The sequence below is a fragment of the Capricornis sumatraensis genome, chromosome 4 (assembly GCF_032405125.1).
Source record: "Capricornis sumatraensis isolate serow.1 chromosome 4, serow.2, whole genome shotgun sequence".
In the NCBI taxonomy this organism is placed as follows: Eukaryota; Metazoa; Chordata; class Mammalia; order Artiodactyla; family Bovidae; genus Capricornis; species Capricornis sumatraensis.
Genome location: NC_091072.1, coordinates 103,163,616 through 103,179,149, shown reverse-complemented (window position 1 = coordinate 103,179,149; position 15,534 = coordinate 103,163,616). Strand labels below are relative to the sequence as shown.

Here is a 15,534-nt window from a genome sequence, read left to right as displayed (position 1 = left end):
TGCCATCCAGACATCTCATCCTCTGTTTTCCCCTTCTCCTCCTCCCCCAAATCCCTCCCAGCATCAGAGTCTTTTCCAATGAGTCAACTCTTCACATGAAGTTGCCAAAGTACTGGAGTTTCAGCGTTTTAGTATCATTCCTTCCAAAGAAATCCCAGGGCTGATCTCTTTTATTTATTTATTGTTTGTTTGTTTGTTTGTTTGATTGATTGCAATTTTATTTGTGTTTTGTGTTTTTCTTTTTTTAACTTTACAATATTGTATTGGTTTTGCCATATATCAACATGAATCCGCCACGGGTGTACACGTGTTCCCAATCCTGAACCCTCCTCCCACCTCCCTCCCCATACAGAAAGGACTGGTTGGATCTTCTTGTAGTCCAAGGGACTCTCAAGAGTCTTCTCCAACACCACAATTCAAAAGCATCAGTTCTTCGGCTCTCAGCTTTCTTCACAGTCCAACTCTTACATCCATACATGATCACTGGAAAAACCATAACCTTGACTAGATGGACCTTTGTCGGTAAAGTAATGTCTCTGCTTTTGAATATGCTATCTAGGTTGGTCATAACTTTCCTTCCAAGGAGTAAGCGTCTTTTAATTTCATGGCTGCGATCACCATCTGCAGTGATTTTGGAGCCCCCAAAAATAAAATCAGCCACTGTTTCCCCATCTATTTGCTGTGAAGTGATGGGACCAGATGCCATGATCTTAAACCTGGAATGAAGAACCAGTCAAGCGAGAGAGAATTCATTCTCCTGGGACTGACTGATGAACCAGAATTGCAAATTGTGATTTTTATGTTTCTCTTCCTAAACTACATGTTGAGTGTGATGGGAAACTTATCCATCATCCTTCTTATCTTGCTGGATCCCGCCTCAAGACTCTCAGGTATTTTTTCCTCCAAAATTTCTCCCTCTTGGAAGTTTCATTAACAACAATCTGTATTCCCAGATTCTTGATAGCCATCGTGACTAAAAACAAAATCATTTCCTACAATGGTTATGCATCTCAGGTATTCTTTTTTCTCTTATTAGGCAGTACAGAATTTTACTTACTGGTTGCCATGTCTTTTGATCGTTATGTAGCAATCTGCAAACACGTACATTGCCTGATCATTATGAGCAAAAAAGTGTGTTACCAACTTGTACTCAGTTCATGGGCAGCGGGCTTTCTGATTATTTTTCCACCAGTGCTCCTGGGATTGAAACTGAAATTCTGTGCTTCCATAATAATTAATTATTTTGTATGTGACACTTCCCCTGTGCTGCAGATTTCTTGCACAGACATTCATATCCTAGAATTGATTTCATTTGGCTCAGCTGTTGGAACACTCATGGTTGCATTATTGTTTGTGATGCTTTCCTAAACATATATTATCAAGAGCATTCTAAACATTCCGTCTGCTCAGAGAAGAACAAAGGCTTTTCCCATATATTCTTCTTATATGATTGTAGTCTCCCTTACTTATGGTAGCTGTATCTTTAGTTACATACAGCCATCTGCAAAAGAAAGGGTGACTCTGTCCAAAGGTGTAGCTGTTATTTATACCTCAGTTGCCCCTGCATTAAACACTTTCATTTACACTCTAGGAACCAGCAAGTGAAACAAGCCTTCAAAGATATACTCCAAAATATTTACATGTTTTTCAATAAATGAAGAAAATTTTAATCATGAAATATTGGAGAAAAGCAAAATTTTTAACATTTTACAGTTTAATTAACCTGTCCTTCAATTTTATTTAGACTTCTTAAAACAGTTTAACCAAGACTTTCAGCAGAATGAACTTTTCTTTCTTATTACTGTTGATAATTAGCATTTTTCTGTGTTACAGTGAGTCCTTTCTTCACGAGGTCAATACAAATGTTGAATTTCATTTTCTCTACAAGACTTTGCATGGTTCTGACTTAAAAAAACTATTATAGTTATATATTGATCATATGAAAATTGTATTGATGGAAATATTATTAATAACATATCCTACCACCAGGGTTCTGGAGTTTTCCAGGTGGTGCTAGTGGTTAAGAATTTGCCTGCCAGTGAAGGAGATGTAGGAGACGTGGGTTTGATCCCTGGATTGGGAAGATCACCTGGAGAAGGACATGGAAACCCACTCCAATATTCATGCCTGGAGAATCCCATGGATAGAGGAGCCTGATGGGCTACAGTCTATAGTGTTGCAAAGAGTCAGATACGATGGAAGTGACTTAGCACTCATGCACCACTGGGCCTCTAGGAAGTATTGATACTTTAAGTGCAACTTGCTGATATCACAAGTCTGATAACTCAAAGTGTTATTCTTTTGGCCAGTCATTGAAGGCTTAAATTTAGACATCTGTATGAGGTTGATCAAGGTTCTCAAACTCTATGTTGCTGAGTTTCTCCAGTTATGAAATAGATATAATAACCATAATTTTATTTTAATGTTATTTTGAGGATGAAATGATACATTATATAAACTAATGGGCAATCTGCACCTGGCCTACACTGAACTGTCAAGAAATGCTAGTTGTACTTGAGGGAAGATGTTGCCTCGGCTGAGACAATATTTAACAAGTCAAAGGGAAAAAAGACAGACTTCAAATCATAAGAAACTTTTATGTCTAAAAATGTACTTGTTCTTTATGTGGTAGTCTTAAATATTTGGAACAAATAAGAATCACCTACCTCGTTAGTTTATTTAAATTTAAAGTTCGTGTTCTCACCTCTAAATATATATTTTCAGTTTAACTGGAGTATAGAAACATAGACTATAGGTGACTCAGAAGCCAGTGGTTCATTTTCATTTTAGAAGGATCACTCTGTTAACTGTATTGAAGACATATGTCCAAATGTTGGCGTCAAGAAGACAAGGTAGAGGGCTAATATTTATACTAAATGAATTATTTGAGGATTAAAATACAATAGTGTCCACGAATTCAAATCTCAGTGAGATATCTCCAGAGATCTTTAGAAAAAACTGAGATGAACTATTAAGAATTTGAATATCTGAGAAAAATTAAGGGGTGATTTAAAATGAATTGAATCGTCTTAGAATTTCCTCTCTGCTCACTCCTGTTCCCCCTGTGGCTCAGCGGTAAAGAATCCACCTGCAATGCAGGACCTGCGGGTTGGATCCCTGGGTCAGGAGGATCCCTTGGAGAAGGAAATGGCAACCCATTCCATATTCTTGCCTGGAGAATCTCATGGACAGAAGAGCCTGGTGGGTTATAGTCCTTAGGGTTGCAAGAGTCAGACACAAATGAAGTGACTTAGCATGTACAGGGTCAAAGTTTATACAAATGCATTTGGGCTTCCCTGTTGGCTCAGGGAGTAAAGCATCTGCGTGCAGTGAAGAAGACACAGATTCAAACCCTGGGTTGGGAAGATCTCCTGGAGAAAAGAAAAGCTACCCACTCGAGTATTCTTGCCTGGAAAATCTCATGAATAGAGGACCTGGGCAGGCTACAGTCTATGGGGTTGCAAAGAGTTGAACATGACTCAGTGACTAATAGTTTCACTTTCCTGTACATACTCACTTAAATATATCAATATAATGACTTTTAAGAAAGATTATGGTTATATATTGTCAGATTCTTAAAAAGAAAAAAACTACAAAAGCTCCTTAAAATGTATAGATTTTCATTCTTGATATAATATTCTATCAAAGAAAAACATATGAAAAAAATCACAAAGGTATTGATTTAATGGTAAGACTATTATCTATGTGTACCTGAAGAAATTATTTTAACTGAGTTATTTTCTGGTTCATTTTACCATTTTTAAGCCAACATTATTATCCATCTGCTCTTCTATGGAAAAATAGGGGAGTAAGTACTTATTGTTTTCAAGGCTCTAAAAACCTCCATTGATAGAGAGCTTGCTTTCAATAAGTCTTTAAAAAACAAACAAACAAAAAAACAGGTTTGAACTCAGGTCTCTTGCATTGCAGGCAGATTCTTTACCATCTGTGCCACCAAGAAAGACTTTTAAAAAAAGCACCAAAACCTTATTATATACATGATTTGTGAATAATTTTTTTCATTCTTTGGGTTGTATTTTCAGTTTATTTGAGCTTCCCTGGTGGCTCAGGTGGTAAAGTGTCTGCCTGCAATGTGGGAGACCCAGGTTTGATCCCTGGGTTGGGAAGATCTCCCGGAGAAGGAAATGGCAACCCACTCCAGTAGTCTTGCCTGGAGAATCCCATGGATGGAGGAGCATGGTAGGCTACAGTCCATGGGGTCACAAAGAGTCAGACACGATGGAGCTTCACTTCACTTCACTTCACTTCACTTCACTTCAGTTTATTCACAGTGCCCTTTGATCACTACAGTTTTAATTCTGATGAAGCTGTTAGGTAGTTAGAATAGGAAACAGGAGTCCAGAATGGCGGTGGCTAAAAGACAAGGAAGGGGAAAAGCCTGTGAAAATAGAATAAAGGAAGATCTGAGAATCGGAGTGAGGACCTCAGGTAGAACAAACAATACTCCTGGCTAGCCCAATTTATATAGGGCAGGCCTGCTGCTAAGTCACTCAGTCGTGTCCGACTCTGTGCAACCCCATAGACAGCAGCCACCAGGCTCCACCATCCCTGGGATTCTGAGGGCAAGAACACAGGAGTGGGTTGCCATTTCCTTCTCCAATGCATGAAAGTGAAAAGTGAAAGTGAAGTTGCTCAGTCGTGTCCGACTCTTAGCAACCCCATGGACTGCAGCCTAGGGGGAGAAAAAACATATAAAAAGAGGAGCCAAAGGGCTTGGAGGTCTCTCTCTCTGTCCCACGCACTGGAGCGCTCTTCTCTTCATGTCTTTGGGTCAACATGCTCTCACACCTTGAGGATGGATTTTTCTGGTATTATCTAAATAAAATAGAGCTGTAACACAGAGCTGTACACTGATTTGTCTAAGAGCTATAACACTGTCCGTTGAGACCTGAGAGCTATAACACAGTCTGTCTAAGACCTGAGAGCTGTGACATGCCGAAGGCTTTAATGTCCGTCACTCCAAATCTTTGTTGTGACAAGACAGAACCAAGGAGAATGCACTCTCCTGACAAAGCCATGTTAATTTTTTTATTTTGCTGTTTGTGCTTTTAGTGTCATATTTAATAAATCATTGCCTAATTCAAAGTTACAAGAAGTTATATGTATGATTTCTTTTAAGAAATGTATACTTTTAGTGCCCATAATAATATTTTGTTTAATTTTGAGTTGATCTTTATATATGGTATTTTCTAACAAAGGATTTTTTAAAAATTATTTATTTATTTTTGTCTGTAGTGCATCTTTGTTGCTGCATAGAGTCTTTTTCTAGTTGCAGTGGGTGGGGGCTACTCTTCATTGGAGTGCTCAGGCTTCTCATTGTGGTGGCTTCTGTTCTTGTGGAGCACAGGCTCTAGATAGATGGGCTTCAGTGTTTACAGCTCTTGGGCTCAGTAGGCTCAGTAGTTGTGGTGCATGGGCTCAGTTGCCCCTCAGCACATGAAATCCTCCTAGACCAGGGATGGAACCTGTGTCCCCTGCATTGTAAGCCAGACTTTTAACCAGTGGACCACCAAGGAAGCCCTATATATAGCCTTTATCTATGGGGTGAGATAGATTTCTTTTGCATGTACATATCTAGTTTTCCCAACATGGCTTCTTACAAAAGCTGTTACATCTTTGAATAATCTTGTCACCCTTGTTAAAAATCAACTGACCATAAATGTGTGGTTCTACCTTAGAGTTCTTTGTTCTATTCCTTCGATCTGTACGTTGACTATTATGCCAGTATCACACTCTCTTGATGACTTTAGCTTTACGATAAGTTTTCAAATTAGATTTATTTCTTTTTTTTAAATGTAACTTAGTGAATGGGCTTCCTAGTGGTTCAGTGGTAAAGAATCCACCTGCCAGGCATTATACACAGGTTCAATACCTGGGTCTGGAAGATCCCTAGAGAAGGAAATGGCAACCCACTCTAGTGTTCTTGCCTGTGAAATCCCACTGGACAGAGGAGCCTGGAGAGCTATAGTGCATGGGGTTGTAAGAGTTGAACACAACTTAGCAACTAAATAACAATAGCAATAGAGAATACTTCAGGGCGCACATAAAATGAAGAAAGCATATAACACAAATGCAGTCCACAAACTTCTTGACACATTGTGAGTGGTTACTGTGAAAAAAATTTAACAGGAGTTTGAGAATAACTTTTATATGACTGTTCTCAGTTTCTTCTCTGTGATGACATCATTCCTTACAAAATACTGTATGTATGAAAACACTAAGTTGTAGGCTTTTTGCTGAAAATAATATGCAAGAGTGATTATTTTACCAGGAATAAAATCTTCTATGTAATCACTCTGGTAATAATGAGCTGAAACTACTCTGGTAGTTTTTCTTATTGTCAGCTGGCACAACACCCTCAGGTAGAGGATAAATCCTTCCCCTGGGCCCAAGGAATGTATACATCTATATATAAAACTTAAATTCTAAATATTTATTTATAGTGCTAATATACTAAGTAATCTATAAAATAATTGAAGTTATAGATTATACCTCTTTCTTTCATTTACCCCAGTGTACAGTCTGGCACCATAGGATACAGACAGAAAATCAAGGAAACAGAATGGAGAGCACAGAAATAAACCTACGTTTACATGGTCATTTAATTTGCAAAAGAGGCAAGATTACAAAATGGGGAAAAGAGCCTCTGCAATGAATGGGTGTTGGGAAAACTGGATGGCCACATGAAAATCAATCAAACTGGACTACTTAACCACACTTTTTGCAAAAATAAAGTCAAAATGAACTGAGGACTTGAATGTAAGACCCCAAACCCTAAAACTAGTAGAAGAAAACTTAGGCAGTACAGTCTTTGACATAGATCTTAGGAATAACTTTTAGGATATATCTTCTCAGGCAAGGGCAACAAAAACAAAAATAAACAAATGGGACCACCTCAAACTAAAACATTTTGAACAGTGAAGGAAACTATCAAAAAAGAAGAAACTGCCTACTGAATGGAAAAAGCTGTTTGCAAACAATAGTCTCATAAAAGATTAGTATTCAAAAGTATACAAGACTCCTACATCTCAACATGAAAAGAAACAAACAATAGTGGACATAGGACCTAAGTAGACATTTTCCAAGGAAGAAGGTCAATAGCACATGAAAATGTGCTCTGTATCACTAATCATGAAGGAAATGCAAATCATAACCACAACTAGATATGATCTACACCTGTAAGATCGTTAAGAAGATAACAAAAATAGGTGTTGGTGAGGATATGGAGACAAGGGAATTCTTTGCACTGTTGCTGGGAATGTAAATTGGTGGAGCCACTATGGAAAACATTTTGAAGCTTCTTAAAAAGATTAAAAATAAACCTTGCATAGAATCCAGCAGTTTTACTTCTTATATTTTATCCCAAAGAAAACAAAACACTATTTTGAAAAGATGCATGTACCCCTATTTTCATTGCAACATTACTCACGATAGTCAAAATATGGAAGCAACCCAAATTCCTATCAATAGATGAATAGATTAAAATATAAACACGATATTACTCATCCATAAAAGAGAATGACAACTTGCCATTTGGGATAATGTGAATGGACCCAGAGAGTGTTATATGTGAAATATATGTGACAGAGAAATATAAGTACCATATGATTTGAATTACATGTGACCAAAAAAAAAAAAAACTACAAATGAACAAATATAACACAACAGAAATAAGTGTCATAGATAAAGAGGAAAAAGATGGAATGGGGTTAAGGGATGGTTGAAACAGGTGAAGAGGTACAACATTCCACTACAGAATAAATGAGTCATGAATATGAAATGTACATGGTTGGAATATAAGCAGTAATAATGTGTTATCTTTGTGTGATGACCAAGGAGGTCAAAAGTACAAACTTCCAGTTATAAGTCTAAATAATTACTAACAGTGTAATGTATAGCATGATTGCTATATTTAGCACTGCTCTATATTTCATATTAATGTTATTTGGATAGTAAATCCTAAGAATTCTTATCATAAAGAAAAATAATTTTTTCTTCAATCTAGAATTGATATGAAATGATGGATTTTCATTAAACTTATTGTGGTAATCTTTTCATGTATATAAGTCAAATTGGACCATAAAGAAGGTTGAACACTGAAGAACTGATGCTTATGAACTGTGGTATTGGAGAAGACTCTTGAGAGTCCCTTAGGCTGCAGGGAGATCAAAAAAGTCAATCCAAAAGGAAATCAGTCTTGAATATTCATTGGAAGGACTGATGAGCTGAAACATAAATACTTTGGCCACTTCATGTGAAGAATCAACTCATTAGAAAAAACCCTGATGCTGGAAAAGATTGAAGGTAGGAGGAGAAGGGGACAACAGAGGATGAGATGGTTGGATGGCATCACCAACTCAATGGAAATGGGTTTGAGCAAACTCTAGATGTTGGTGAAGGACACGGAAGCCTGGCATGCTGCAGTCCATGGGGTTGCAAAAAGTCAGACATGACTGAGTGACTGAACAACACCACCACCACCTCAAATTCAAATAATGTTGTATATGTTAATTACATCTTCATCTAGTAGATGAAGAAAAAACTAAAAACAACAAAATCTCAACAAATTGAATACAGAAAGAACATACCTCAAAAAAAAAAATGTACCTCAACATAAAAAGGCCATTTATGACAATTACATAACATCATACACAGTGAGGAGGTTTGAAAGCTTTTCCTTGAAGATTAGCAACAAGACAATGGTGTTCTTTTTCACCACTCCTATTCACCACAGCACTGGTAGTCCTGGCCAGAACAATCAAGAAAGAAAAAGAAATAAAAGGCATCAAAATCAAAGAAGAATTAAAAATGTTTCTGTTTGCAGATGATATGATATTATATATAGAAAACCCAAGAAAACTGTTGAGTTAATCAACAAATTCAGCAAAATTGCAGGATAAAAAATATACATACAAAAATCAGTTGTGCTTGTATATGACAACAACATACTATCTGAAGAAGAGATAACATTTAAATTCCATTTATAATAACACAGAAACAATAAAATACTTAAGAATAAATTTAACCAAGAAGGTGAAAGATCTATAGACCTAAAATAATATGACATTGTAAAAAAATTGAAGAAACCACAAATACATGGAAAAGTATACTGTTCATGGATTATAAGAATTAATATTTAAGTGTCCCTACTACCTGAAGCCATGTATAGATTAAATAAAATCTCTATTAAGATTCTAATGGTATTTTTTTCAGAAATAGAATTCATATTGACATACAAAAGACCTGAATATCCACAACAATCCTGAGAATAAACAAAGCTGGAGACATTACATTTCTGAACGTCAAATTATTTTACAGAGCTATAGGAATTAAAGCAGTATGCTCCAGGTATAAAAACATGCACATAAATTAATGTAATGGAACTGAGTGCTTCAAAATAAACCAGTGCTTCAGTGGTCAAATAATATTTTACAAGGAAGTCACGGATACTCAATGTGTAAAGATGTACCCTCAATAAATGTAATTATGAAAACTGAATATTTAAAAGAGTGAAAGTGGACCCATATCTTACAATACTCAACAAAAATTAACTCAAAATTGATTGAAAGCCTAAATGTAAGACCTGGAGCTATGAAACCCTGAGACAACATGGGAGAAAGTTCCTTGACATTATTCTTGGCAATATTTTTTTGGAATGACACTAATAGCACAAGCAACAGAAGTTACTTTTTTGGAAAATTAATTCAATCAATTAATATCTAACAAGGTTAACCAGGGAATACACAAACTACTAATATCAATAATGAAGTAAAAGGTATATTCATGATCCCATAGACATTAAAAGGAAATAGGGAAAAATTACAAATAATATTATGATCATAAATATGATAAAAGAAATGAACCTATTCTTGAAAGATACAAACTTAAGAAACTTACTGAGGAAGGCATGACTAGCCCAACATCTATTCAAGTGTGTGAAGGTGGTGTTAAAAATTTTCCCCAGATAAAAAAATTTACCACCTTTTTATTAGCATTATCCTAATCTGAAACCAGAAAAATAAATTGTAAGGACAGGAAACTACAGCTCAATATCTGTCTTAAACATTGATGAAAGATTTCTTAACAAAATTGGATTAGTGGTTAAAATACAGTAATATATATAATTATACTGTATTATATATAATACAATAATATCTATCACATATATATAATATACAGTAATATATATATATATATTCCTCCCTGTAGAGGAAATTACAGCTCTGTATCTGTCTTAAACATTTATGAAAGAGTTCTTAACAAAATTTGATTAGTAGTCAAAATGCAGTAATATATATAACTACTAATTTGATTAGTAGTTAAAATACAGTAATGTATATATTGCAATATATATTATATATACAGTGATATATATATTATATATAAATATATATATATGGATAATCCAAATTTTTATATATATTAACATTTTATATATATATAAATCATTTGGTTGCATTTCTTTTCTTGGCTTAAGATGAATAAAGATGAATTAAACAAAGGCCATTTTCTCCACATTACTTAGCATTATAATGCAAAAAGATATATGTATGAGTAATTGCAATAGAGTAAGATAAGTGTGCAAAGTTTTAAGAGAGCAAAGAACAGAGGGCACCTAATCCTGGCTTTGCAAACCGGGGAAGATTTCAAGGAATATATGACATTTAGATAAAACCTTAAAGAAAAATATGTGCATGTATGTGTGTATGTCTGTGTGTGTGTGAGAGAGAGAGAATGCCTAGCAATTATAAGAAACGATGAGCAATTTGATAAGGTCAGAGCAGAGGTCACACAGGCCCTTGGTTCCAGAAAGATGCCATGCACTTAAGCAATATTTCAAGAGTAACGGAAAGAGAAATAAGTGTCCAAGAAAACTATCTGTATTAATGGGAATGCTCTGTAATCTGTGCTATTCAATATATTAGCCATTAGCCACATTTGGCTTTGGAGTACTTGAAATGAAGTTAATGTAACTGAGGATTTGAGTTTGTAGTTTTTAAAAAATATAAATTTATTTATTTTAATTGGAGGTTAATTACTTTACAATATTGTATTGGTTTTGCCATACATCAACATGAATCCGCCACAGGTATACACGTGTTCCCCATCTTGAACCCCCCTCCCTCCTCTCTCCCGGTACCATCCCTCTGGGTCGTCTCACTGCAACTAATTCATATTTTTATTTAAAAATCCGCACATGTGACTTCTCACTTATACCATGAAACTTACCGTCTAGTGAGAATGAGACCATGTTAGCAATTAAAATATAATCTCTACTTCAAAGATGAAGTGCAAGGTATAATGGAAACATATAAGAGTTTGGGAAAATCAAAGATTCAGGGAATACTGCCATAAAGAATAAAGTAGATTTATCGGATGGCTAGAAGACAATTGAAGTTCCAAAGAAACCACTTCCAAGAGGCAGATCATCAGACTGTTGAAACAAATAAACGAAAAACACAAATATGCTCCAATGAAAAAGTGAAGGTGGATGCAAGGCAGCAGGTCTGAAGGAAGGAGGGGACCCAATCTTACAGGACTTTGACTCTGTTAAAATTAGACTCTTTATATTGAAGTCAAAGAAACCTCTTTTTTTGGAATATGAGAATTATGAGTTTCTCAAGGCAAGGCAATATTTCAGTTGAGTCAGTTATTTTCTCAGCTGAAAGATGACTTACAAATCTTGTTAATGAGAACAATGAGCTAGACAGAATCTGTTAACAGGATAACAGGACATTGATGCTCTTAGCAACTCACTGTCCAAACTCTCATATTGTCCCTAGCTCATTGATGTCAGGACAATTAGTTATGCATTTAAAAAGCAAATAAAAAAAATCCATATCTGATATAATAATAAATTCTCGATGGACCAAAGACAAAAATGTAGAAAGCAAAGTCATAGAAGTGTTGAATGTAAGCAGATATTTATAGAATTTTGAAATACATGGAAGGATGTACTGAGAAAATAGGTCACCAAGAATTCATGACAGACTGTACAACTTTCATAGTTGAACCACTCCATTAAAAGTTAAAAAGGAAGGCTCATCTCTGAAAACATCCTGCCACAGATATGACTGCAGGTTACTATTCATAACAGATATATCCTACTAATAAATAAAAAGACAACAAAGCCAAGGAAAAGTGAACACAGGTTAAAATAGACCATTAATGGATGGGAAATAGAAATAAAAATGTTCGATCTATTAATTGCAGAATGTGAAATTTAAAGTAAGATTGACGTTTATACACTACTAGAGCTTCCCTGGCAGCTCAGTTGGTAAAGAATCCACCTGCAATGCAGAAGAACCCGGTTTGATTCTTGGGTCGGAAAGCTCTGCTGGATAATGGATAGGCACCCTATCTTATCCACTGAATACCACTGGAGGCTACCACTCCAGTATTCTTGGGCTTCCCTGATGGCTCAGCTGGTAAAGAATCTCCCTGCAATGTGGGAGACCTGGGTTCGATCCCTGAGTTGGGACTATTCTGCTAATTTATACGTTATCACTTTAATCTTTACAGTATACTATGAATGAGGACTGTTAGGATACTCATTTTATGGGTAGAGCAATCTCAGAAAGGTTAAATCAAGCTGGAAAGTTTACAAAGAGCTTGGCTCTCTTTAATCTCAAAACCTAGTCACCTAGGCACCATGATGTGGTCTTTATGATATTTTTATTAAATTAATTGTGGCATCATTTTCATCCTTCTATAAAATTTGTGAATGAATCCAATACTGATTAGGATGCACTGAAAGAGTTCATTCTTGTCTGTAGGAGAGAAATTTTGAAGTATCTATCAAAATTTAGTATATATGTTACATCAATACTTCTATGTATGCAAAAAAATGCATAAAAACAGACAACATTGTAACCAATGATGTGAAATTGGTAGCAGACTAATTCCTTAAATCTCAATCAACAATGAAATTACCAAATTATATACATCTTTCTGATATTCTATGCAATCATTATAATGAGTTCCATCTAGATAATTTGATAACGAATAATATCCATTACATATTATTAACTGAAAATAAAGAAAATTGCCAAACATTTTCTGTAATAAAGTTGCATTAATGTAAGAAGAAAAAAATGTATCTCTGAGAGTGTGAATGTGGCTATGTTTAGAGCTGAATATATAGAAAAATATGTAGCAGACCACAGTAGAAGCTTTGAGGGCAAACAAAAATTCATTTGGAAACATAAGGGTCATCCCATAAGTCACAATGTGCTGATTTGATACTGGTTCTCTCATACTTGATTCTCATATCATTAAACATAAGTAACTATTAGAATGAAAAGTAGTAAAGTTTCAAGTACTCTTCTTATCTTTAAGGATATTAAAATGCTTTCTTTATTCATTCATTCTACTTTGTCCTGGTGGAGATATGAAAATGAGTGAAACATAGATACTATCCTTAGTGAAGGGTCCACTGTGGTGTAGCTCAGCCCTGTATTCGATCAACCCCAAAGGAACTGAGGATAAATTACCTCCCAAGTGTGGACTGAGTGCCATGTGCTTATTAGAGAAATTTAAGTTCAACCAAAGGAAAACCAACTGGTTGGCACACTTTTCCTTTTATCCTGCTCTATTCATTAGCTTCTGGAAAAGTGTATGTCATGACATCACTACATCTCTTGAATTATCTCTTCTTACACCCTTTCTATCATCCCTCTGATTTCAGAGATTCAAGCAGTGACCAAAGAAGGTAAAATCGTTTAATCTTTTGGTAATAGTCAATCTCCATCTTATCCAGGGAGCTTTGAAATGTTTTACCTTCCAGTCATTAAGCAGTGTTTCTTGAACTTTTCCTTCAAGAACTCTCAGGATTACAAGAGTAATTTCTTAAAGTTTCAGTCAGGACAATGTTTATTTACCTTTATATGGCAAGATGAAAGAAATGAAAAATAAATTTTTGTAGCAGAGTTTGTAGAAAATATCCATGAAATCAAGCCTGTGTTTTCTCTATGTGAGATACTTTTATATAATGGAGACAAGGATGAGATAATGACCAAAAAATCTCCTAAAGTATAATACAAATGCATTACATCTCATATTTTAAGTAAATAAAGAAAATCTGGGATTATATTTCTGACTGGAATCATTAGATGTATCAGGAAGTATGAATGTTCCCAGTTTTTAAATGTATATTTCACCTTTTTTCCATCCAAAAGTTTATTTTGTCAGAATAAATTGCTTTAACATATTTACTATTACTTGTTTTGTATTTTAATACTTCAACCATTGTTCAAAACACAGCAATAGTTTCTGCCTTTTGATCTGCCAATTTTGCTAATATGTATAACAAAATATGTTTATTCTTAAAGGAAGAAAATGCTGATTATTAGGAAGGACTTAAAGAGCAAATGAAGGCACTATACAAGCTTTGATACCACCTGCTGACAGTTCTAGTTCACGCTATATAAAGAAAATAAATACTCATAAGAGCTTACACAGAGACACAACTCTGGTTGCTAAGAATGAAGAGTGATCAAGACGAATAAAAATTTTATAGATTACTTTTGAACAATTTTGGTTACTAAACAGTAAATCTTAAACAGAATTTTATTTATTCTAATGCCTTAGCCTCCTAGAAAGAAGTTAATGGGATATTTTGGCATCAGAAGGCTCCCTCTTGTGTTCTGTCCTGTCCTCAGACACATAAGGGTAAAAAGAGTAAATACAGCAAAATTTAAAAAATGAGATGACTGTAAATTTATTTTTATTTATTTTTTAATATAAATTTATTTAATTGGAGGTTAATTACTTTACAATATTGTATTGGTTTTGCCATACAAGGATCAGTACATCATAGAAATGCAATATTCATATAGCTCTATGTGGTATTAGTCAATATCTCTAATTTCTTATTTCTTTCTTTTCATTTAGAACTTTGTTCTCATTTATAAGCAAGGCAATTCTAGTTCCATGTATATGTGATTGTAAACACATTAATTTATTTTAGGGATATTGAAGAAATATATACTAAGAAAGAAAAAATCATAGCTATTATTAAGCTCAGGAATTGTCATTGGGTCATCAGTTGCCACTGAAACCTCCTAAGCCAATACATGGTATCAGAACCATAACTCAAAATTAGATATTTCAATCCTATAAGCACAGCATCCTGGAAACTAGAAACTAATGTCTTAATATCTAAACTACAGATTTGGCTAGTAAATATGGCTATAGAAAATGTAATTAAAAGATATTTGCTCACATAGAAAATTTAGTCTTATGTAGAAGTTTTATGTCAAATCTCTAATGTGGGGACTTTTAACATAGACCCTTTAAATACATTTTTTCTCTTTAATAGACAATGTGTATTTTGCTTTAGTAGAAGAGAGTGGATATTGCAGAATTTCTTACAGGAAAAAAGGTCCAGTGCTTCCTTTAATGAGAACTAATAATTCCAATATCTAAATCTTTTTTATATAATTCCTTTACTATTCACTTATTCTTCGTTTTGTTTTATACCAACAGATTTGGCTTAAAGACAATAAAATCAGT

General features: G+C 34.7%; 1 pseudogene; it reads left to right on the top strand.

The window, feature by feature from the left end:
• Positions 1 to 721: 721 nt before the first annotated feature.
• LOC138078683 (olfactory receptor 6C6-like) lies at positions 722 to 1,658 on the top strand (annotated as a pseudogene).
• Positions 1,659 to 15,534: the final 13,876 nt, after the last annotated feature.